Here is a 24,938-nt window from a genome sequence, read left to right as displayed (position 1 = left end):
CGAAAGGAAACATGGCTTCGAAGGCCGTCAAACCTCTCCAAAGCCTTGCCAAAGCCTCTACAAAACCCATCCGCCGGTGACTCCAAAGATGGGGAAAGGTGGAAGAAACGATAGGGAAAAGATAGACAAATCGGGGCTGAATAGCAGCTTTTAAAGGGGTGAAATCGGGCATCCACATGGGCGTGTGGAATTTCCACACGCCCGTGTGAATTCTCTGGAATTCTTATTTCCACACCCCCTGCCAAAAACAGTCCTGAATCCACTTTTCATCGAGGCAACATAAACGGGCACACATTTATGCCGTAGATCACGTCACTTCTTCAATAAACGGGTTCATTGGTGAAGATCTTGCTATCATTATACAAGTTGGGATACGCAAATGTGATTGCCTTCGTGCCCCTCCAACTCATTGTAATGGCTTGAATGCATGAAGGTTGGCACACATTCATGTATCTTAGAGCCCCACTTGTGTCTTCGGGTTTGTTGCTTCTAAAATTCCACCAAATAGTACGTACACGATCTACTATTGGCTTCTTTTCTTAAAACATAGCTTCACAACCCTACATGCGAAAAAGAACACAAATACACATGTCTAAGCGCTTAAACCTGATAAGAGTAATGCTCATTGTAAGGAAAGAACACTTCACATTCTTATCACACAAGCACTTACCACATAGCTAAGGTTTGGAGGAGGTTTTCTCCAGGTTTTAGACCGTTTCTACTGGATTCGACATCAATTTCCTATGAAGGAAAGTTATTGGGGGAGCTTTTGATGGCGTTGTTTTAGCGAGGTGTGCCCTAGGCTCAACGGAGGAGTCTTTGTAGAAGAAGAAGCGGCTCTTGAAGACCATCGACATGGACAATAAGGGGGTTATTCTTATAGATAGCATGCTTTTATATTTGATTTATTGGGTGCTTGAACTTATAAACCCTAGGATGATTGTTTCATTAACATTTATTATGTTTCTTTCAATTGAGTTTTTAATCGAGTTTCAATCTTGAATGTTTATGGTTTGATTTTCCCTTAGAGTGACACTAGGGTTGAGAATCCATCTTGCCACCCTTTTGACAAGTAACCAATGTTTTTAAAACCGGACCGGATAGCGAACCGTTCTCATATTTGGGTCACGGGTCAGTCGGTTCGACCGGATGACCCGTTTTAGTCGGACCGGATGACGTCATAAATAAATAATTATCTTAAATATTATATATATATAATATATATATACATATAATAACAAACTTTATTATATTTTTAATCATAATTATCTTAAATATTTATTTTAATATCATTATGATTTTATCAAAATGGTTGAAGATTCAAATAATTAATCTAGATAAAGCAACAAATATAATTCCCTAAACCTTTTATTTCTTAATCTATTAATCATATATGGATGATGATAACTACATAAATTAAACAACTAATTAAATTACTAATTATGTGAGGATGAGACAAGGCATGAACAAAAAAAATTCAAAACAAAACTAGAACTAAGTATGATTAATTTAATTCTCATATTTGATCATCATTACCATTAAAATAAAAAGTATAAAAATAAAAATAAGTCATAAATGATCTATACCTCTTAAACAATTTACAAGTCTCATACCTCTAAACTCCAAAGTTCCAAAAAAATCCAAATAATATTTTTCGACAAATCAAGACTCAAAGAGTATCATGAAATCAAGAAAAAAAGATCCAATTCATGCCCCTAAGTCCTTTCTTAAATAAAAAAATTGAAAACCGGGTTCCATCTGGTTTTGGTCCGACCGGCCGATTCACCGGGTTTGGTTGGGTTTGACCGGTTCAAAATTCAGTCAACATTAATTCTAAAATCGGACCGGGCTATGGGTCGGTTCCCGGTTTTTCCGGTCCGACCGGCCGGTCCGGTCCGGTTTTCAAAACATGGCAAGTAACCATCACCATTAGGGTTAGACTTAGCAAAATTGAAGAGGGTTGAGAGGGTGAGTAGAGAGGTAGCCGAGCATCCCCTTTCCCTTCCGAAGGATTTATTTTACCTCCATATTCCAAGAGTTCTTCCCAATCACAATAAAGTAAAGTGTTAATAGATCTCCTCTACAGGGGCTTAATTGTGTAGGCACAATAGAGTGAAATGTTGAGAGATCCCTTCCACTTGGGCTTGTGATTAGGGGTTTTTGGCCTGGACCAAAGGATTAGATCTAGAATTAGGAATAGGGTTCATCACTTGGAGTCCTTAGAACCCCAAGCAGTCCGACGTAGTGTAAGGTGTTGAGGGTATTCCTTTCCATAGGGGCATACATAGAGGGCTGGTCACAGTTGACCTTAGATTTTGCGCTATGTGCTTTTAGATTTTCACAACTCTTTGAAACTTAATTAGGGAAGCATAACATTAGTCTTTCACTTGAAACAATAGTCCTAGGGGGAGATGATAAGTGCTTGTGTAATAGTAATACGAAGTATTCTTTTCTTACATTAAGTATTACTTTTCTCAGATTTTATCACTTATGCATGTGTATTTGTGTGTTTTTGTGCATATAGGGTTGTGGAGACAATAGTGGAAGAAAGGAACCAAAAGTAGATCTTGGATGCAAATTGTTGATGAAATTTGGAGTGAACAAACGTGAAGACATGAGTTGTGCTTAAAGACATGCAAGTGTGTGCCAACCTCCATTGTGCTCAAGCGAATACATAGTTTGGAGGGGCACAAAGGCAGTCACACTCATGTGTTCCGACTTGTGCAATACTAGCAAGATTTTCGTCAATGTGATTTTATTGAAGACACAACGTGATCTTCCGCATGGATGTGTGCCCATTCATTTGGCTTTGATGAAGAGTGTGGATTTGGGAGTATATTGGCAAAGTACTGTAGCAGTTATGTAACAAAAATAATATAGTAATTACTGTTCACAGCTCACAGGAAATCGACTTCTGGAAATTCACACGGGCGTGTAGAAATTCCACATGCCCGTGTGGATACCTGATTCCAGCCCCTATATAAGCTGTGATTTCAGATGTTTTAAAGAGTCTTTTTCTCTTTTTTTCCCCATCTTTTGGAGGCGCTAACGGCTAGGGTTTGGAGGGCTTTGGTTAAGTCTTTGGAGTGGTTCTATGGCCTTCGACATCATGTTCATTTAGAAGATAGTTATTGGGGGAGCTTTTGTCGGCATCGATTCGGTGAGCTGTACCCTAGGCTCGATGAGGGAACCCTTGGAGAAGATGAGGCAACTCCACAAGACCATCGATACAAACCACAAGGGTGTTTTACTTATGGATTGTATGCTTTTGCATTTGATTTCATTGTTGATTGTATCTTTCTCCATGGAGAGCTAAACCCCTAGTGGATGCTTGGACTTGTAAACCCTAGGATTAATTTGTTTCATTGATCTTTTACTATATTATTTTAATTGATGTTTTAATTGAGTTCCAACCTTGAATGCTTGTTGAATTAATTTTTCTTTAGAGTGGCACTAGGGTTGAGAATCTATCTTAGTAATCTTTGTGGATTAGTGACACACCATGAGGGTTAGACAAAGCAAGGTTGGAGAGGGCCGAGACGGTGAGTCGAAAGGTAGAGGAACACCCTCTTTCCCTTCCGATGTGATTTATCCTATCTCCACGTTCTGAGAGTTCTTTACGGTAATGATAGAGTGAAGTGCTAAGAGACAAAATCCGTTGGGGCTTAGTTGCGCAAGAAACAGAGTGAAGCGTTGAAGTAATCCTTAGTGCTAGGGCTTAATTGTGATTAGGGGTCTTTCGCCTGGACCAAAGGGTTAGTTCTATATTAGGGAATAGGGTTTATCACTTGGAGTCTCTAGAGCTTTAGGTAACCATGTACAGTGTGAGGCATCGAGAGTATTCCTTTTCACCGGGGTATAGTGTAGGGTTAGTCACGGTTGACCTTAGGTTTGGGACGGTGTGTTTAAGGATTTCCATGACTCATTAAACATCAGTTAGGAGACATAGTGATTGGTCTTGCATTTGAAACAATAATCCTAGGGAGAGCAATGTCCGGGTGCCCCACTATCTATCGATTGCCTTTAATATCATTTTATTGCTTCTCTTTCTTATTTTCTTATTTCTATTTGCCTTGATATTGTTCACACCACTCTTAATTCATCTTCGCCATAGTTAAATAGCAATTCTTGTGTTTTTAAGCACTATTCCCTGTGGATATGACTACCCACTCACCAGGGTATTTTATTACTTCGATAACCCGTGCACTTGCGGTACACATGCAAAGGAGTGTGTCAAGTTTTTGGCTCTGTTGCCAGGGAATAGATATTTTGGAAGCATTTTTGCACTTTTCTATTTTAGCTATTCATCACTTGTTCTATTCCACACTTTCTTATTCTTTCATCATTCTGATTTATTTTTCTTTCTTTGGTTGTAGCTCCAGGTTATAACCCAAGGAAATCCTTCGACATTGGTTGGAAGAGATCTGAACATTGGAAGAAGAATTCATAGAAGGGGAAAAGAACCTGTGAAAGAACATTTAAATCAACCTGAGATAGAAGGTGAAGGGTCTGATAATATGGCAGAACAGAATTAGCAGCAGAGGACACTCTCAGATTATACATACCCATAATTCTTGGTACACAATCTAGTATTGTGCGGCCACCGATTACAGCTCAAAATTTTGACCTCAAGCCAGGCTTCATCCAAATGTTACAGCAGTTGGCATAGTTTAATGGTTTGCCCGATGAGGATCAAAACAATCACATAGAGAATTTCTTGGAAGTGTGTGACATGCTCAATATTAATGGTGTTATAAATGATGTTATCAAGCTGAGAGCCTTCCCATTTTCCTCGAAAAGGAGAGCGATCGATCACTACATGGGAGGAGATGGTAGAAGCTTTTCTTGCCCGATATTTCCCTCCCAGAAAATCTGCAAAGCTTAGGAATGAAATATCCTCTTTTGTATAAACAGAATTGGAGTCTCTTTTTGAGACATGAGATAGGTTCAAGGAGCTTCTGCGGAAATGTCCTCAACATGGGTTCCCCGAGTGGATTATTATTCAGACTTTCTATAGTGGGTTGAACCCAAGCACAAAGCAATTACTTGATGCTGCAGCAGGTGGTACTTAGGAAGCAAGACCCCTGAAGAAGCCCGACATCTCATTAAAAAAATGACTATGAATAGTTATCAGTGGAACACACAGGATAGGAAAAAGGTAGCCGGACTTTATGAGATTGATACAATTATCTCATTCGCATGCTCCATCTGATTTCCCGATTTCTATTGGTGGTACATCCTCGATGGAACATGTGGATTTTGTAGGTAATGCAATGAAAGGTCAAGGAAATCCGTATAGCAATACCTACAATCCAGGGTGGAGGAGCCACCCAAATCTTTCTTGGAGTAATCAAGGGCAATAGAAGAATATGGCACCATCAAGTTTCCAACAACAATAACAAGCCCCGAACATGGAGAATCGAGTTTCAGGGTTGGAGAACCAGATGATCGATTTAGAGAAGGCTTTGAACAAGTTCATTTAATCGTCAGATACAAGATTTCAATCGGTTGAAGCCATACTTCACAACCACACCGCATCATTGCATAACTTGGAGAATCAAGTGGGACAAATTGCGAAGTCAGTTTCGGAAAGACCTCAAGGGAGTTTGCCTAGAAACACAGAGACCAATCCAAGAGAGCATCTGAAGGCGATCACTTTGAAAAGTTATCGTGAGGTTGAGACTTGGCTCCCTGGTGAGAAGACCAATATTGAGTCACCCAAGGTCATGGAGGTTGAGGAGAGAGCTAAAGAGAAGGATGTGGCACACCCACCTTACAAGCCAAGAATCCCTTATCCTTTAAGATTGAAGAATGACCACAATGATGAGCAATATAAAAAGTTCTTGGGTCTATTCAAGCAGTTGGACATCAACATCCCATTTGTAGAGGCGCTGTCTCAAATGCCTCACTATGCAAAGTTTCTCAAGGACTTCTTGACCAACAAAAGGAAGTTAAAGGAGAGTGCATCTATGATCTTAGATGCTTCATGTTCGGTGGTGTTGCAATAGAATAAGTCGAACACCCCGGTAGCTTTCTCATTCCATGCAACATTGGTAATTTAGGTGAAGAGAAGGCATTGGCGGATTCAGGGGCTAGCATCAACATCATGTCTTACTCGTTCTTTCAAAAGCTAGGCTTGGGAGAGCCTAGGCCCACTCGGATGACATTTCGATTGGCGGACTGAACCGTTAGACATCTGAGAGGCATCATTGAAGGCGTGCTTGTGAAAGTTGACAAGAACATATTTCCTGAAGACTTTGTAGTGTTGGATGTTGATTAGGATATCGACGTTCCATTGATACTTGGGAGGCCGTTCTTACGCACTTCTGTGGGCTCCTTTTCACCTGACCTTTGAATTAGGGTTAAACCGGTTAAAAAGCATGGATCACAAATCAAATTTTAATTAATTTTTATAACTTCATGGTGATTATGGGTTCATGACTTCCATTAAGGGCAAGCCCATAATGTTAATTACCCTGGACATTGTAGCAAGAACCTTCAATTAAGAAATAAGTGTGAATAAAGAAACAAATTGTGACAATCAATTTTCATTCATTTTAATAAATATGAATTCATGGATTACATTAAAGATACAAGAAATTTGAAATCATCTTGACAATCATCTCGACTTATGGACTTGTATCCGAACTTGTGTCTTGGACGTTTTGCATTTTAGATTTAATTTGTATCTTGAATTTGATTTGAATTTCAAGTTATGACTTCTCTATGTTGATGAACCATAGACTTGATTTTGACTTTTCATAAGCTTCGGCTTTTATGCTTGTGAAGCTTTTTGCAACTTATGAACTCTTCAACACTTTAATTATTAGTTTGTTGAACTCATTTGTTGATTTGTTTGAAACTTGGAACTTGGACATTTGAACTTACATCTTGTATTTGATTTGGAACTTGATTTGATTTCTTTTATAAACTTCGGCCTTCAGGCTTGTGAGACTTTGTTTTTTCAACTTATGAACTCTTCAATACTTTAATTTTGAGGTTGTTGAACTCATTTGTTGGTTTGTTTGAAACTTAGACATTTGATTTTGCATCATAGATTTGATTTGGATTTGAAGCTATGGATTCTCTTGTTGATGAATCACAAACTTGGTTTGACTTTCCATAAGCTTCAGCTGTCATCCTTGTGAAGCTTCCTTCTTGACTTGTGAAACTCCTTGGGTCTTTCACTTCTGACGTCTTGAGACCATTGAGTTCAATTGTCAATTTATATAGATTTTTAAATATTGACTCTTTTTATATTTTGAATCTTGGCTTGGCTGCATTGGTTTTGTATATGATAATATGTCGCTGCATGTGCGTCATCATCGCGTTTAGTGTCGTATTGTCACTTTAAAATATATATCTCATTGCTGCCTTGAGATAAATTTAGCCATTACCTCAAGATAAGCACCCTTGTTGTTGCTTCGAGATTAGCAGTGCATATTTCTCTGCTATCCGTTTGCTTGCATATCATTTCCAGAGATTTATTTATTTATTTATTTTAATCTACACTTATTATAGTGGGTTCTATTTATTTATTTATTTATTTTTACAGGGCATATGAGTATATAGCATGCACAGTTCTCATCTTTCATTTCATCATCATTTATTTATTTATTTTTTTTATCATGTTCGTATGCAGCCTTTCTCAACTTTTATCTTATGCACGTGTGCATGCATGTAATGATTTTTTTTCCTTTTCTTTCTTTCTTTCTTTTTTTTATTATTTTATATCATGCCCATATGCATGCATGACATGCTCCTCAGACACATTTAATGCTTCTCATTTATTCTCTCCCATCACTGTAATGTATCATTTCCCATATATTTTTTTATATTAGTTTATTTGCATGTTGTTACTTTCAACAATTCCATAAGAAGCATTTGATCATTTTAATGCGCAAGAAAATTTTATTTCTATGTCCATGTACAATAATATTCTATTAAGCTTGTTTTAAAACCATCCTGATTGCTAGCACCTCTTGACCCTATCTTTTTCCTAATGTTTAATATTATAAAGCTTGGGCCTTTTTAATCCTCTCCATGTTTGCATTCCAGCCATACTTACTAGCCACCAGGCAGCATGGTGAGTCCACTGCACATCCTTGATGACCTTGCACATCCCTTCAAACTTCTGGACAAGTGTTCCCTTATGTCTCTTCCTATCCTCACTTTCATCCAGCTTTCTCATTTTTTTATTTTTATTTTTTATTTTTTTTTATTTTTTATTTTTTATTTTTATTTTTTATTCCATTTCATGGACGTATGCATGCATGCTTCTCATTTTTTTTTTGGAAATTCTACGTGCATGGTAAGTTTAATTTTTTTTTTTGAATTTATATATTCCATCCATACATGCTTCTTATTTTGGAAATTTCACGTGATTTTTTTTTAAAATTTTTTATTTCTTTTATTTTTTTTGCAAATGTCTCTTTCATGGTGTGGGACCCTTTGTTGTTCTTATTATTATTATTATTATTATTATTATTATTATTATTATTATTATTATTATTATTTTTATTTTTATTTTAAACATGCACGTGAATATGCACGCTTCTCATTCTTCATTCCTTTATATATATATATATATATATATATTTCTTTTTAGAAATCATGAGCTTTCATGCTAGAATTTAATTTATTTTATTTTATTTTATTTTATTTATGCATGCTTCCCAATTTTTATCAGACACGTATGCGTGCTTCTCAATTTCATTTTTTTTTATTTTTTTATTTTATTTCCCTTTCTATTTTTTTATGCGTGCTTCTTTTTTTTATTATTTGTTATGAAGAAAAAAACCCAAAAGGATATATGAGCATTTGACTGTATCTACTTTTTTATGTTTTGAACAATATCATCAATGCTAAATTGGACATCAGAGGATCTATCTTTCTTTACAGCCATAATCTCAGCAAAGCCATTTGCAGTACTTCCTTTGCAACATTATAAACTCTCCAGATGTTAACCTTTCCATTGTATATTTCATGGCATCACAATAAAGCTCATTATATCTCACAAATTCATCGAAAACAAAACCACTCTCGGCATCTTTTGTCCGACGCAAATCAACGGTTAAGAAGATTCTCAATATAAAATGCCAGACATCACAAACTTGCAACAACTGCAACTTGTTTGCCTTTCAGAGAAAGTCATAGCTAACAGTGTATGATGCATAGGCACCTTCATCTCTTGTAACCCTATATTTTCTAACCATAGCATTCTTAACATAGTAACTCAAAGATTCAACAACTTCCCCCTGAAATATATCAAATATTGTCCTTGTATAGATTTCCACAATTTGTTTTAATATATTTGATGGGGTCTTTAGGAGTGGTATTGTATATTGTGTAGCAAGATTTTCTAAAGCTTTCCTTTCATACCAACCCGCCGTTGCTTGGTCAAACAGAGAAATAAGTTTGCCTTTGAATTAAAGTATTTCAAAGAATTTGTTCAAGATTTCTGGCTTGTAAACAACTGAGATTTCAGCTATAAAGGTATCCTTAAGGTAAACCGGCACCCATTTTTTCCGCAGGCTATATAAGAACTACAACCATGAGTTCCCTCCCATGTCATACTTATCGAGGATAGCCTTCCAACTTACTTCAACTGCTTCAGAATTATTGACACACATTTTTTTTAATTCTTCTTCAAAGGGTGACATGCACTGTATTGAGAAGAATGTTCATGTGCATAATTCTTTGATATACATGTATACTAAATGTGGTAGTCTCTATGATGTTGTTGCATGGGAAAACAATGCAGTGGCCGACAAGCCCAAAACTTGCAAAAGCAAACGCACCAACAAAAGACTGACGTGAGCTACGCAGTACATGAATTTTATCACATGAAAGGGAATCTTATGTTAAGAATAAGTCTTATATGTTTGTCGTATGTAAAGTGGAATCTCGTATCCACGTATGAGACTGTTGCATGTTGCTTTAATTGAATGAAGAAAAGCCACACTAGTGGCAGAGTTATTATCCCAATTCTTTATCTCTTCTCTTTTCTTCCCTACCTCTTCCCTTATCTTGCCTCCCCTTGACCTCTGCCCTCCTCTCTAACAATATCTTCCCCATCAACCTGTTCTTTCGTTGAGCCGTTGCGTTACCACTCATGACGGAAGGTAGCATGACACGTGCACACGCAACGGATGAACAACTCAACTCCTTATCCGACTTGATCGCCCAATAAGACGCCAAGATTGACCTTATGAACACCTCAGTTCAACAACATTCTGCTTCCTTCGACATGATCCAGCAATCCCTCGCCTCCTAACAGTCCGTTATACGGACATGATGCTCAAATTGGCCAAACTTAAGCGTCCCCCCTCAACCACCCCTGCTGCCCTTACTTAGAAAAGCACTTTTCAAATCCAGTGCTTAACACCTTAATCCTAGGGGAGTGATAAGTACTTGTGTATTAGTAATATGAAGTATCCTTTTCTAATAATGAGTATTACTTTTATAAGATTTTACCACTTATACATGTGTATTCGTGTTCTTTTTGACATGTAGGGTTGTGGAGACAAGTATGGAAGAAAGAAGCCAAAGTAGATCGTGAATGCACTTTGTTGATGAAATCTTGGAGTGAACAACGTGTAGACACAAGTTGTGCTCAAAGACATATGAGTGTGTGTCAACCTCTGTTGTGCTCGAGTGAACATGCAAATTGGAGCGGCACAAAGGCAGTCACACTCATGTGTTCCGACTTGTGCAATGCTAGCAAGATTGTCGTCAAATGTGATTTTATTGAAGATGCAACGTGATCTACCGCATGGATGTGTGCCCGTTCATGTGGCCTCAATGAAAGTGTGGATTCGGGAGTATTTTGGCGGAGTAATGTAGCAAAGCACTGTAGCAGTTACTGTTCATAAGCCGTTGAAAAATCGATTCATGTAGATTCACATAGGCGTGTGGAAATTCCCACGCTTTTGTGGATGCCCGATTCCAGCCTATTTAAGTCACAACTTCAGCCCATTTTGAGAATCTTTATCCCCATCTTTTGCCCATCTCTTCACCATCTTTGGAGACGCTCGAGGCTAGGGTTTGGAGAGTCGTTAGCTAGGATTTTAGAGTGCTTCTATGGCCTTCAACACCACGTTCCTTCTGAAGATAGTTATTGGAGGAGCTTTCGTCGGCATCGATTTGGCGAGGTATGCCCTAGGCTTGACGAGGGAACCTTTGGAGAAGACACGGTTACTCCACCAGACCATCTACACGAACACCAAGGGGGTTTTATTCATGGATTGCATATCTTTACTCTTGATTCCATTATGGATTGTATTTTGCTCTATGGAGAGCTAAACCCCTGGTGGGTACTTGGACTTGTAAACCTTAGGATGAAATTGTTTCTTTGACCTTCTATTATGCTTTCTTTAATTGATGTTTTAATTGAGTTCGAATCTTGAATGTTTGTTGAGTTGATTTTCCCTTAGAGTGACAGTAGGGTTGAGAATCCATCTTGGTAACCTTTGTGGATAAGTGACACACCATAAGGGTTAGACAATGCTGGATTGGAGAGGGTTGAGAGGGTGAGTCAAGAGGTAGCGGAACGGCCCCTTTCTCCTCTTGTGTGATTTATCCTACTTCCATATTCCAAGAGTTCTTTGCGGTCACAATAGAGTTAACTGCTAAGAGACGAACTTCGCTGGGGCTTAGTTGCGCAAGCAATAGAGTGAAGCGTTGAAGTAATCCTTAGTATATGGGGCTTAATTGTAACTAGGGATCTTTCGCCTGGACCAAAGGGTTAGATCAATATTAGGGAATAGGGTTTATCATTTGGAATTCCTAGAGCTTTAAGCAACCTTACACAGTGTGAGACGTCGAGACTAAGCGATTTCTCCACCGGGGCGTAGTGTAGGGTTAGTCACGGTTGACCTTAGGTTTGAGACCATGTGTTTTAGGATTTCCATGACTCATAAAGCATTAGTTGAGAAACATAATGGTTGGTCTTACACTTGAAACAATAGTCCTAGGGCGAGCAATGTTTGGGTGCCCCAATTTCTATCGATTGACTTTCTTATCTTTTATTTGTGCCTCCTTCTTCTTCTTTCCTTATTTCTATTTTTATTGATTTTGTTCACACCACTATCGATTCATCTTTAGTCTAGTTAAATAGCAATCTTTGTGTTTCTGATCACTATTTCTTGTGGATACGACTACCCACGCACCAGGGTATTATTACATCGACAAACCCATGCACTTGCGGTTCACACGGAAAAGGGCGTTGCCAAGTTTTTGGCGCCATTGCTGGGGAATAGGCATTTTAGGAACACTTTGCACTTTGCTATTTTATCTATTCATCACTTATTCTATTTCACACTTTCTTTTTCTTCCATCGTTATGATTTGTTTTCTTTTCTTTGGTTACACCTCCAGGTTATGACCCGAGGAACCCTTCGACATTGGTTAAAGGAAATCCGGTCATTAAATGAAGAATTCATAGAAGGGGAAAAGAACCTGTGCAAGAACAGTCAAATCAAGCTAAAATAGAGGGTGAAGGGTCTGATAACATGGCATAACATAATGAGCAGCAGAGGACACTATCCGATTATGCCAGACCCGCTATTCTTGGCACGCAATCTAGTATTGTGTGGCCACTGATCACGGCTTAGAATTTTGAGCTCAAGCCAGGCTTCATCAAGTTGTTACAACAGTCGGCACAATTTAATGGTTTGGCTGATGAGGATCCAAACAATCACATTGAGAACTTATTGGAAGTGTACGACATGCTCATGATTAATGGTGTTATGGATGATGCTATTAAGTTGAGAGCCTTTCCATTTTCCTTGAAAGGGAGAACAAATCAATGGCTACATTCATTACCTAGAGCATCGATTACTACTTTGGAGGAGATGGTAGAAGCTTTTGTTGCCCGATATTTCTCTCCTGGAAAATCTGCGAAGCTTAGGAATGAAATATCATCTTTTGTGCAAATGGAATTGGAGTCTCTATTTGAGACATGGGATAGGTTCAAGGAGCTCTTGTGGAAATGTCCTTAACATGGGTTTCCCGAGTGGATGATCATTCAGACTTTCTATAATGGTTTGAACCCAAGCACGAAGCAGTTACTTGATGATTTAGCAGGAGGTACCTTAAGAAGCAAGACCCCCTACGAGGCCCAACATATCATTGAAGAAATGGCTATGAATAGTTATCAGTGGAACACAAGGGACAGAAAGAAGGTAGCTGGACTTCATGAGATTGATGCAGTTACCTCATTGGCAGCTCAGGTTGAGTCATTGAGCAAGAAGTTAAACACTCTAACTTCTCCTAGAGTGGCAGACCAGGTTGAGTTATTGAGTAAGAAGTTAGACACTCTAACTTCTCCTAGAGTGGCGGCCCTAACTAGTTGCACTGGGTGGGGGGAGGACAAGCTTCATTCGATTGCCTGATTTTAATTGGTGGTACATCACCGATAGAACAAGTGGATTTTTTAGGGAATGTAATGAGAGGCCAAGGGAATTCATATAGCAACACCTACAATCCGGGTTGGAGGAGTCACCCAAACCTTTCTTGGAGTAATCAAGGGTAATAAAAGATGATGGCACCACCCGGTTTCCAACAACAACAACAAGCCCCGAACATGGAAAATAGAGAGTGAGGATTGGAGAACTGGATGACCGATCTAGAGAAGGCTTTGACCAAGTTCATTGCATCATCGGATACAAGATTTCAATCAGTTGAAGCCACATTTCGCAACCACACCACTTCATTGCATAACTTGGAAAATCAAGTGGGACAAATTGCGAAGTCACTCTCGGAAAGACTTCAAGGGAGTTTACCTAGCAACAGGGAGACAAACCCAAGAGAACATGTGAAGGTGATCACTTTGAGAAGTGGTTGTGAAGTTGAGGGTAGGCTCCCAAGCGAGAAGACCAATCTTGAAGCACTCGAGGTCGTGGAGGTTGAGGAAGTAGTGATAGTGAAGGGGATTGCATCCCCACCCTACAAGCCAAGAATCCCTTATCCTTCAAGATTGAAGAACGACCAAAATGATGAGCAATACAAGAAGTTCTTGGGTCTATTCAAGCAGTTGCATATCAACATCCCATTTGTAGAGGCGTTGTCTCAAATTCGTCGTTATGTAAAGTTTCTCAAGGACCTCTCGACCCATAAGAGGAAGTTTGAGGAGAGTGTATTTGTGATCTTAGATGCTTCATGTTCGATGGTGTTGCAAAAGAATATGCTGAACAAGAAGAAAGGCCCCGGAAGCTTTATCATTCCGTGCAACATTGGAGATTTGGGTGAGGAAAAGGCATTGGCAGACTTAGGGGCTAGTATCAACGTCATGCCTTACACATTCTTCTAAAAGCTAGGCTTTGGAGATCCTAGGCCCACTCGGATGACACTTCAATTGGCGGACCAAACGGTTAGATATCCGAGGGGCATCATCGAAGGCATACTTGTGAAGATTGACAAGTATGTATTTCCTGTGGACTTTGTAGTGTTGGATGTTTATGAGGATGTTGATGTTTCTTTAATAATACTTGGAAGGTTGTTCTTACACATTCTTCTAAAAGCTAGGCTTGGGAGATCCTAGGCCTACTCGGATGACAATTCAATTGGCGGACCGAACGGTTAGATATCCGAGGGGCATCATCGAAGATGTACTTATGAAGGTTGACAAGTACATATTTCCTGTGGACTTTGTAGTGTTGGATGTTGATGAGGATGTTGATGTTCCTTTAATACTTGGGAGGCTGTTCTTGCGCACTTCCAAGGCTCTTATTGATATGGATAGCGGAGAGTTGACAATGAGAATTGGGGATGACAAGCTTACATATCACCTAATCGAAGCCATGAGACATTCTCTAGACTTTGATGATACTCTTTACTTCCTTGACACTACTGATGAGCTAACTGATGAATATGTGCAGAAAATGATGTGTTCTGACCCGTACAAGGGGTTACTTGACCATAAGGTGGAGAATAAAGAAGTTTTGACGCTTGGTCTAGAGGACAAGGTGCAACCTGCCCCGGGAATCATGAAGAAGATGATCCAGAAGATGAAGCGAGCAAGGAGACGTCACAAGAAATGCCCCAAGGATAATGGGGATATGCAAGAACGAAATAAGGGTGACGTGCACTCATGTGGTAACATGCTCGACACCTCTCACTCTATGAGCCTCCATGAGGTAAGGTCAGGTACGTCAAGCTTAGTGACGTTAAACAAGCACTTCTTGGGAGGCAACCTAAGTCTTTACTGTTTTTTAGGTTTTAGTTTAGTGCTTGCATGAATAAGAGCTTGAGTTTTGGTGTCTTAACCTTTTACATGATTTTGTTGTGATTTTCTCATGGATCATTGGTGTTTTTGTGTGCTTAATTGTGATTGGCGAAGTTTCTTGGTCGTTTAAGCGTGTTTTGCATGATTCTCTAGGCAGTTGTTCATAGTATAAGCATGCTCTGTATGTGTATAAGTGTGCAGAAATTTTCTGTAGAGTTTGTAAATTTTTCTAAGTCATCCAGAGAAGACACACGGCCATGTGGAATTTCCACATGGGGGTGTGTTTTCGTTCATAGCTCATCCGCAGAGGACACAGATGCCTGTGTCTGTCCCTGTGGATGACCCTGCGAACTACACACAAGTGTGGGTAATTTCCACTTGCCCGTGTGAATCTTTGAGGAGAGTTCTCTGCCATTCCAAGAAGACACAAGGATGTGTGAATACCCCTGTGAGTACCCCTGTGAAGATCCGCACGTCCGTGTGGAATTTCTAGAGGGGCATGTGGGTGCCCCTGTGGGTCGGGCACACAGGCATGGGGAATTTTCACACGCCCGCATAGATGTGTTCAGAGGCAAGTTATACTATAATGAGAGCACAAAGTGGCATGTGAGTTCCCCTGTGAAGCTTCCCTGTGGAGTTATACGGGCGTGGGTAATTTCCACACGCCCGTGTGGATGTATAGAATGCCAAGAGGCGCGACTTTTCTTTAAAATCTATTCACATTTCTTCATTTTCTCATCCCCAAACACTTAGAGAACACACCCTTGCACTCTCCTGACCTCTCACCGTCGATTTAGAGGTGTTTCATTCGAGTTTTTTTTTACCGTTTTTGAGTTTTTCATCTTCATCTTGTCGGTAAACCCTCGTTCCCTCTTTTTTCACCAATCTTGATTTAATTCAATTAAACTAGTGAATGTGCTTCATTTTCATGATTAAATGGTTGGTGCATGCTTTAAAATGAGTGTAGAAACGAATTTGTGATGCATTTTGGGATTTTGAGCATAATGGCCATGCGGTTTTCACGCCATATGAATCCACACGGGCGTGTGGAATTTTCACACGGCCGTGTGGATTTCTGCAGTATTGATTCCTTGAGTAAACTTGATCAATTTATTTCAATTCTTGCAGATATGGCTTCCAGAAAAAAGAAAGCAGCCGACAAGAGTCCCCGCGAGCCTTCACCTGAGGCAGAGCACATGGAGTTTGCGATTCCCAAGAACCAGGCTCGGTTTGAGCGACTTTCAAAGCTCAAGTTTAGTCAGACACGATTCCCGCACTTGAGTGTGCTTAGGGAGATCCAGTTGACCGATGATATGGCAGATGAGGTGGAGGAGCTCCTTGTTGTGGGTAGTTGGAGATGGTTATTGTCCATACGAAATCGGTAATCTGTATTTTGACTTTGGAGGTTCTTGCTTCTTTCGAGTTCGACTGTTCCTACCGCAGTTTTGGCAGTATAGACGCCATTTAGTTCAGAGCTTTCGGACAATACTATAACATGAGCTTCACGAAATTCACTATCCGACTTTTGCTCTATGATGAGGCGTTCACTGATACTGAGGAGTACGATCATTTGCCTACTGACTGTCCTGGTAGTTTGACTCCACAGAGAGCGCATAAGACACTATGCGGCTAGGGTCAGTATGAGCCAGGAGTGTCGAAGACTGCATACCTTTCCCGACCGAGTTACAGATACATTCATGCCATCTTGAGCAGATTAGTGAATGGCCGCAGTGATAGCACTGGAGTTTTGAGTAGATAGGAGTTGTTATATTTGTACTCCATGGCGTAAAGCGAGCCAATTCACTAAGGACAACACAGGAGCCACCCACAACACAGGAGCCACCTCAAGCCCATGATCATTTTGAGAGGCTTGACAGTGCTGTGGGGGGTGCTACAGAGTGACTTGGCTGAGGTTCGCGTACTACAGGCAGCGAACCACACGGAGGTGATGGCACATCTTGATGTCCTATAGCAGTTACTCAAGCGAGACGCGATATCTCCCTTTGTGATGAGACCCCCGGACTCCTCAGGCATCACCACCACCACCACCATCACCACCAGCAGTACCAGTTGATCCAACACCAGCAGTAGTAGCAACAGCGATAGAGCTAGACACCGACGCTTGAGGCGTCTTTTACTTTATTTGTTTTTCGTATTTCATTTCAGCATTATATTTTGGACTTATATTACTCAGAAAGGATTTTCCTTCTGATTTTATCTTTTATTTTCAGTTTCAAGTTGTATTTCATTACTTTATCTTTATATACACGAGTTATTTTGTTATTGTTAAGCTTCATTGAGCCCCCTTGTGTATACGTGCAGATGGCCTTGTGAGTATGGAAATTGGGGAATAATCATAGACATGGTCATTGTGATTTTCACATGGCCGTGTGTGCTCCACAACCCATTGGGACTCAACTCTTAAGAAACATAGCTCCATCAAATGTACCATTAGGAGTTTAGTGGAGTATTGTTTCAATTGCCCACCTTCACATATGCTTTTGAGTGTTATACTTTTTTATTGTGCTTGCATGGGTATATTGAGGGTAATGTACATCTTAAGTGTGGGGCGAATTCACATTACACATGTCTATACTTATGCTTTTATTGATCATGCTCATGTAGTCAATGGTGGTTCATCTTAGTTGCAATGGTTGCATTCTTAAGTTTAGGAGAATTTTAACATTGAATGTTCTCATGCTCTAGTTTTTACTTGAATTTTTAAGAATTTTTGCCTGATTGACACTTGTTGTACTACTTGCTCATTAAACCTTGTGGAAACTCAAGTTCGATGTTTAAGGGACTAGTTTAGTGGCTTCTTGTTATAATTTATTTGACAAAAAAATTAGTTTTGTTTTGTTTGTGCATTGGGGGGTGGAAAGAGCTACCACCTATGAAGTTTGGAGCTACTCTCATAAGTCAATACTAGTTATGCCCTACTGAGAGAAAGAGCTATCTCATGGGATGAGTGAAAGCTACTACCCTGGTAGAAAGAGCTACCTCCTCGAAAGTGTGAAAGCCACCTTAGCGGCCACTTTGGAAAGTGCTACCTTAGAGGATATGTGAAGCTACTACCATCTCTTTTCTTTCTTTTTGTACATAAATAAGTCCCTATAACTTAGAGCTTTGAGGAGTATACATTGGGTTGACTTGAGTGAGTTCACACACACACTTACACGATTTCGGGTTGTTGTCCTTTTTGATTCGAGTCTTTAGCTAGAGCAATGATTTTTCGTATTTGGTGTTAAAATTTCCCTTACTTGTAGAATGCTTCACTTGAATAATTTTAGTGAACCTAAGGCCAAGCACTTTCAATATTGCCTTCTTCTATGCTTCAATGGTTTATTTTTGCTTGAGGATAAGCAAAAGCTTAAGTGTGGGTTGGGGGAGGGGGGAGGGGTTTGATAAGTTCTTGTGTATTAGTAATATGAAAATTCTTTACTTACAATGAGCATTACTTTTATAAGATTTTATCACTTATACATGTGTATTCATATTCTTTTGTTCATGTAGGGTTGTGGAGACAAGTGTGGAAGAAAGAAGCCAAAGTAGATTGTGAATGCACTTTTTTGATGAAATCTTGGAGTAAACAAAAGTGAAGACACAAGTTGTGCTGAAAGACATATGAGTGTGTGCCAACCTCCGTTGTGATGGAGTGAACATGCAAATTGGAGGGGCACAAAGGTAGTCACACTCATGTGTTCCGACTTGTGCAATACTAGTAAGATTGTCGTTAAATGTGATTTTATTGAAAATGCAACGCGATCTACCGCATGGATGTGTGCCCGTTCATGTGGCCTCGATGAAAGTGTGGATTCATGAGTTACTGTTCACAGGCCGCTGAAAAATCGATTCCTATAGATTCACACGGGCGTGAGGAAATTCCACGCGCTAGTGTGGATGCCCAATTCCAGCCTATTTAAGTTGCGACTTCAGCACGTTTTGAGAATCTTTTTCCCCATCTTTTGCCCATCTCTTCACCATCTTTGGAGGCGCTCGCGGCTAGGGTTTGGAGAGGCATTGGCTAGGTTTTTGGAGTGGTTCTACGGCCTTCAACACCATTTTCCTTCGGAAGATAGTTATTGGGGGAGCTTTCGTCGGTATTTATTCGCCGAGGTGTGCCCTAGGCTTGACGAGGGAACCTTTGGAGAAGATGCGTCTACTCCACCAGACCATCGACACAGAGACCAAGGGGGTTTTATTCATGGATTGCATTTCTTTACTCATAATTCCATTATTGATTGTATTTTGCCCTATGGAGAGCTAACCCCCTAGTGGGTACTTGGACTTATAAACCCTAGGATGATATTATTTCTTTAACCTTTTATTATACTTTCTTTAATTGATGTTTTAATTGAGTTCCAATCTTGAATGCTTGTTGAGTTGATTTTCCCTTAGAGTGACAGTAGGGTTGAGAATCTATCTTGGTAACCTTTGTGGATGAGTGACACACCATGAGGGTTAGACAATGCTAGATTGGAGAGGGTTCGAGAGGGTGAGTCAAGAGGTAGTGGAACACTCTCTTTCCCCTCCGGTGTGATTTATCCTACCTCCACATTCCAAGAGTTCTTTGTGATCACAATAGAGTAAAGTGTTATGAGATGAACTCCGCTAGGGCTTAGTTGCACAAGCAATAGAGTGAACCATTGAAGTAATCCTTAGTATTTGGAGTTTAATTGTGACTAGGGGTCTTTCACCTGGACCAAAGGGTTAGATCAATATTAGGGAATAAGGTTTATCTCTTGGAGTTCCTAGAGCTTTAAGCAACTTTACACAGTGTGAGACTTCGAGACTGAGCGATTTCTCCACCGGGGCATAGTGTAGGGTTAGTCACGGTTGACCTTAGGTTTCAGACCGTGTGTTTTAGGATTTCCATGACTCATTAAGCATCAATTGAGAAACATAATGGTTGGTCTTGCACTTGAAACAATAGTCCTAGGGTGAACAATGTCCAGTTGCCCAAATTTCTGTCGATTGCCTCTCCTATCTTATATTTGCACCTCCTCCTTCTTCTTTCCTTATTTCTATTTTCATTAATTTTGTTGACACCACTATCGATTCATTTTTATTCTAGTTAAATAGCAATCTTTGTGTTTCTGATCACTATTCCCTATGGATACGACTACCCACTCACCATGATATTATTACATCAACAAACCCGTGCACTTGCGATTCACATGGAAAATGGCGTTATCAAAAAGCATCGTCCGGATACCCCACTTTTATTGATTGAAATTTCTCATTTAGTTTACTCTTGCATTTTTGCTCTTGGCATTCATTTACTTGAGCATCAATTCATCACATCAGCATAGAAGTAGCTAATATTAGTGATCATGTTCCCTATGCATTTGCCTACCTGATTCATTAGATACACTTATTACTTAAGCAATTGATGCACTAGTGAACACACACAAGGAATGTGTAATTTTGTTGGGTTTTGTATGTCATGCCCCACTGCATGGTGAGGTGGTACCACACTAACCCTCCCTTGCCCAAATGCAAACGACAATGGTGTTTTGCCATCTGCGGCTTTGTGCTGGTGTTCCCATAGTTTTGTGCCATCTTATGTACCGCAAGGCAATTGCGAATCAGCCCGGCCTATTTCTTGAAGGCTCTGTGGCTCAGTTCACCTAGGCATGCAAGTGTGGTTGTCTCATCCCCCATTGTATGCTAGCTCATGCTTGTGTTTTGTAAGCCTGGGCATTTTTTCTAGGCCCCACATGCGCAAGCATCACATTCTCTCATGAACATACTTGGTGGAACCTTCGCACCACACCTCGGTGCTAACCAATGTTGTCACCTTGCCCAAGGGGTAATGCGAGGCACTCCGGTAGAGTGATGAGGCTCGTGTGTCAGGTGACCGTGTCGACGCATGAGTAGTCTAAGACTCGCTATCCCCGATAAGCCTGACACTATATTGTGTTTGACCGTAAGGAAGATGAGGGCGGTGTGTGTCCCTCAAAGCCGACCCTTCGAGGGATACCATTCTCCTGTGACCCGAGGAACTGCGTGTGGCCGCAATGAGGGTGCGCATGGGAGGCACCCGCTGGCCGTCCCCACAATGGTGCTACCTTGTTGATCTTGCCATAATTCATATACTTGTGTTAGAAACTAAGCCATGCATGTGCGAGTGTGAACTAATTAAGATTGTGAAACTGCGAATGACTCATTAAATCAGTTATTGTTTGTTTGATGGTACATGCTACTCGGATAACCATAGTAATTCTAGAGCTAATACGTGCAATATTTTCGGGCTTCCAAAAGGGATGTATTTATTATATAAAAGACCGACGCGGGCTCATCCCGCCGATAACTCGATGGATCGCATTGCCCTCATGCTGGTGACGCATCATTCAAATTTTTACCTTAGCAACTTTTGATGGTTGGATAGGGGCCTACCATGGGATTGACGGGTGATGGATGACGGAGAGTTAGGGTTCTATTCCGGAGAAAAATCCTGAGAAACGGTAGCCACATCTGTGGAAGGCAGCAGGCCTGCAAATTACCCAATCTTGACTTGGGGAGATAGTGACAATAAATAACAATACTTGGACCTTCGGGATCAAAGTAATGATTAAGAGGCTCAGGGCCATTCATATTTAATAGCCAAAGGTGAAATTCTTGGATTTATGAAAGATGAACCACTGCGAAAGCATTTGCCAAGGATGTTTTTATTGATCAAGAATGAAAATTAGGAGATCAAAACCGATTAGATATCGTCCAAGTCTCAACCATAAATGATGCCAACCAGGGATTAGAAAATGTTGTTTTTATTACTCCGTCGGCACCTTATGAGAAATCAAAGTCTTTGGGTTTTGGGGGAAGTATGGTCGTAATGATGAAACTTAAAGTAATTGACAGAAGAATACCACCAGGAATGGAGCCTACGGGTTAATTTGACTCAACACTAGGAAACTCTCCAGGTCCACACATAGCAAGGATTGACAGATTGGGAGCTTTTTCTTAATTCTATGGGTAGTGGTGCATGATCGTTCTTAGATGTGGAGCGATTTGTCTGGTTAATTCTAACAACGAACTAGAACTCACCCTGCTAACTAGCTATGTGGAGCAATCCCTCCGTGGTTAGTGCTACCTTGGTGACGCTGGTGGGGCAGAGTGAGAGGGTGTGACCCCACAACTGGCTTGGGAAGCGCCAAGGACGCCCTGACCCAATGCGCCAGGTACAGCACACTGGCTTAGAGGAAAGAAATGACACAAAAGTCACATGACTCTTGCAATAGATATCTCAGCTCTTGCATCGATGAAAAACATAGCGAAGTATGATACTTGGTGTGAATTGTAGAATCATGTGAACCATCTAGTCTTTGAACGCAAGTTGCACCCGAGGCCACCCGGCAAAGGACACTCTTGCTTGGATGTCACGCGAATGCATTGCTCTAGCATGCGCACTCCCCCTAACGCTGAAGGCGGAGACTAGGCCCCTTCCAGATGGAGGGTCTAATACCAACGCCCACCCTTCCTTGGAGCGGGGCGGGGCTCTATGAGCATTCAACCGGTGACAGGTTGAGATCTTGAGGTCATCACCCCCTCCGCTCGAGAAGGCGGCAGGCACCATGAATGGACGATAAGGGCTACCGAGAGGGGGATCACCACCTTCTACCGACCCTCACGCCGCGACCCTAGGTCAGGCAGTCTGAGATTTGGCCCAGCCTGACCTGGGAATCTTGTTACGGGGTGTTTGTAAACTCGTGACCCACCGAGCCACCTGGGTTAGTCAACCAGGCCAGTTGACCGGGTCAACAGCTGTGTTGAATTTTTTTTTTTACTTTATTATCAATGTTGCTCATTGGATTTGAACACATGAGCTTATAGCTGCGGAATAAAAGACTATATATATAGATATAGCTATAGGATAGGGATTAAAAATTTTATTATGAGACAACTAAAACAAAGGCCATACACTTTCACAATTTTTTTAAAAAAAATTATTTTTAATAATATATATATATATATATATCAATTTGTAAAATATTAATGTACAAATAATAAATTTTCATAAATATATTTTTGTAAAAAAAAAATTTGTCAACTACCTTTTGGCCAATTAGTACCATGTCCCTACGCATATACACCCCTAAATTCCCTTAAATATTGGCACTTTTATTTGTCATATATATATATTGGATTATTTGTATCAATTTGTAAAATAAAAAATAACATTTAAATATATATATTAATTTATAAAAAATATATTATTAAAAAAAGGTAAAAGGTGGGGGCAATCGCTGGCTCCGCTTTTTGAACTTAAATATGAATTTCAATATCTTTGAATAATGGTAGGCACCGCATTCTTTTGATTAGTTATAAAATATAGGAAGCTTTGAGATTAGAAACTTGTTTTCAATGATAACATCATGGGTGATAAGTGCTTGTGCGATATGAATGCGAAGCGTTCATTCCTTATGTTGAGCATTACTTTTCTCAGGTTTTTACACTAATATGTGTGTTTTTATGTTACTTTCGTGCAGGTAGGATTGTGAGGCCGAGTATGAAGGAAAGAAGCCAATGTGGATCACAATGCACCGATTTTGAAAGAAATCTTGCTAATGTTCAAACGCGAAGATATAGGTCGGATGTGAGTTGCTAGAGTGTGTACCAACCTCCTCGTATTAGAGTTTGGCACATCCATTTGGAGGGGCACAAAGGCACTCACACTCGAGTATTCCGACTTATGCACATAGAACAAGAGCTCCACCAACTTGCCTATCATTGAAGAAGCAAGTGATCCACGACGTGAACGTGTGCCCGTTTGCATTACTCCGATGAAAGCATGGATTCGGGAAGCTATTCAGCCCGGATACTGTAGCAGAGCACTGTAGCAACACGGTAGCAAGTATTGTAGTAGCACTGTTCACAGCCGGCCGAGAAAACAAGAGTTTAAAGAATCCACACGGGCGTGTGGAAATTATGCACGCCCGTGTGGAAATTCCGCACGGGCGCGTGAAGCATCCACGCTCGTGTAGTCGCCCGATTCCAGCCCTATTTAAAGCCGAATCAGCCCCGATTTTACTATTCTTTTCTCCATCTTTTCCCCAACTTGAGAGAGGGCTTCGGCTAGGGTTTTGAGGGGTATTGGCCAAGGTTTTGGAGAGGTTCTATGGCTAGAACATCGTCATTCCTTAGAAAAAAGGTTGGTAGGGGAGCTTCCGTCGAGGCGTATCCTATGCCGGACGAGGGAATCCTTGGACGACGAGTAGGGGACTTTCCACAAGACCATCGACACGATTCTCAAGGGGGTTTCTTTATGGATTCATTGCTTTTACATTCTATTTCTTTGATTGTACTTAGCTCCATGGAGAGCTAAACCCCTAGTGGGTACTTGGGTATTTGTGAACCCTAGGATGTATTCGTTTCATTGAATCTCTTTATTATGCTTTCAATTAATTGATGTTTATTGTGAGTTCCAACCTTGAATGCTTGATTGTATGAACATTTCCCCTAGAGTGACACTAGGTTTGAGTGTTCTCGTTGGTAACCTTGTGAGTGAGTGACACACCATGAGCGTTAGACAAAGCTAGGTTGGAGAGGGTTGAGAGGGTGAGTCGAGAGGTACAGGAGCGTACCCTTTCCCCTCCGACATGATAGATTCTACCTCCGTTCCTCGAGTTCTTTGCGGCCATAATAGAGTGAATGGCCTAAGGGATGAACTTCTGCTGGGGCTTAGTTGCGCGTGCAACGGAGTGAAGCGTTGA

At 40.4% G+C, this 24,938-nt stretch overlaps 2 non-coding genes and 1 pseudogene across 2 annotated transcripts; 1 reads left to right on the top strand and 2 right to left on the bottom strand.

The window, feature by feature from the left end:
- Positions 1–4,877: 4,877 nt before the first annotated feature.
- Positions 4,878–4,984, bottom strand: LOC120276604. Its single transcript, XR_005541318.1, has one exon. It is a non-coding gene; the product is annotated as a small nucleolar RNA R71 (small nucleolar RNA).
- Positions 4,985–12,901: 7,917 nt separating this feature from the next.
- On the bottom strand, positions 12,902–13,008 carry LOC120276614. Its single transcript, XR_005541327.1, has one exon. It is a non-coding gene; the product is annotated as a small nucleolar RNA R71 (small nucleolar RNA).
- A 9,444-nt stretch (positions 13,009–22,452) lies between these two features.
- LOC120276620 lies at positions 22,453–22,607 on the top strand (annotated as a pseudogene).
- The last annotated feature ends 2,331 nt before the right edge of the window (positions 22,608–24,938 follow it).

The sequence above is a fragment of the Dioscorea cayenensis genome, chromosome 14, assembly GCF_009730915.1.
Source record: "Dioscorea cayenensis subsp. rotundata cultivar TDr96_F1 chromosome 14, TDr96_F1_v2_PseudoChromosome.rev07_lg8_w22 25.fasta, whole genome shotgun sequence".
In the NCBI taxonomy this organism is placed as follows: domain Eukaryota; kingdom Viridiplantae; phylum Streptophyta; class Magnoliopsida; order Dioscoreales; family Dioscoreaceae; genus Dioscorea; species Dioscorea cayenensis.
This window is presented reverse-complemented; position numbering and strand designations above follow the sequence as displayed.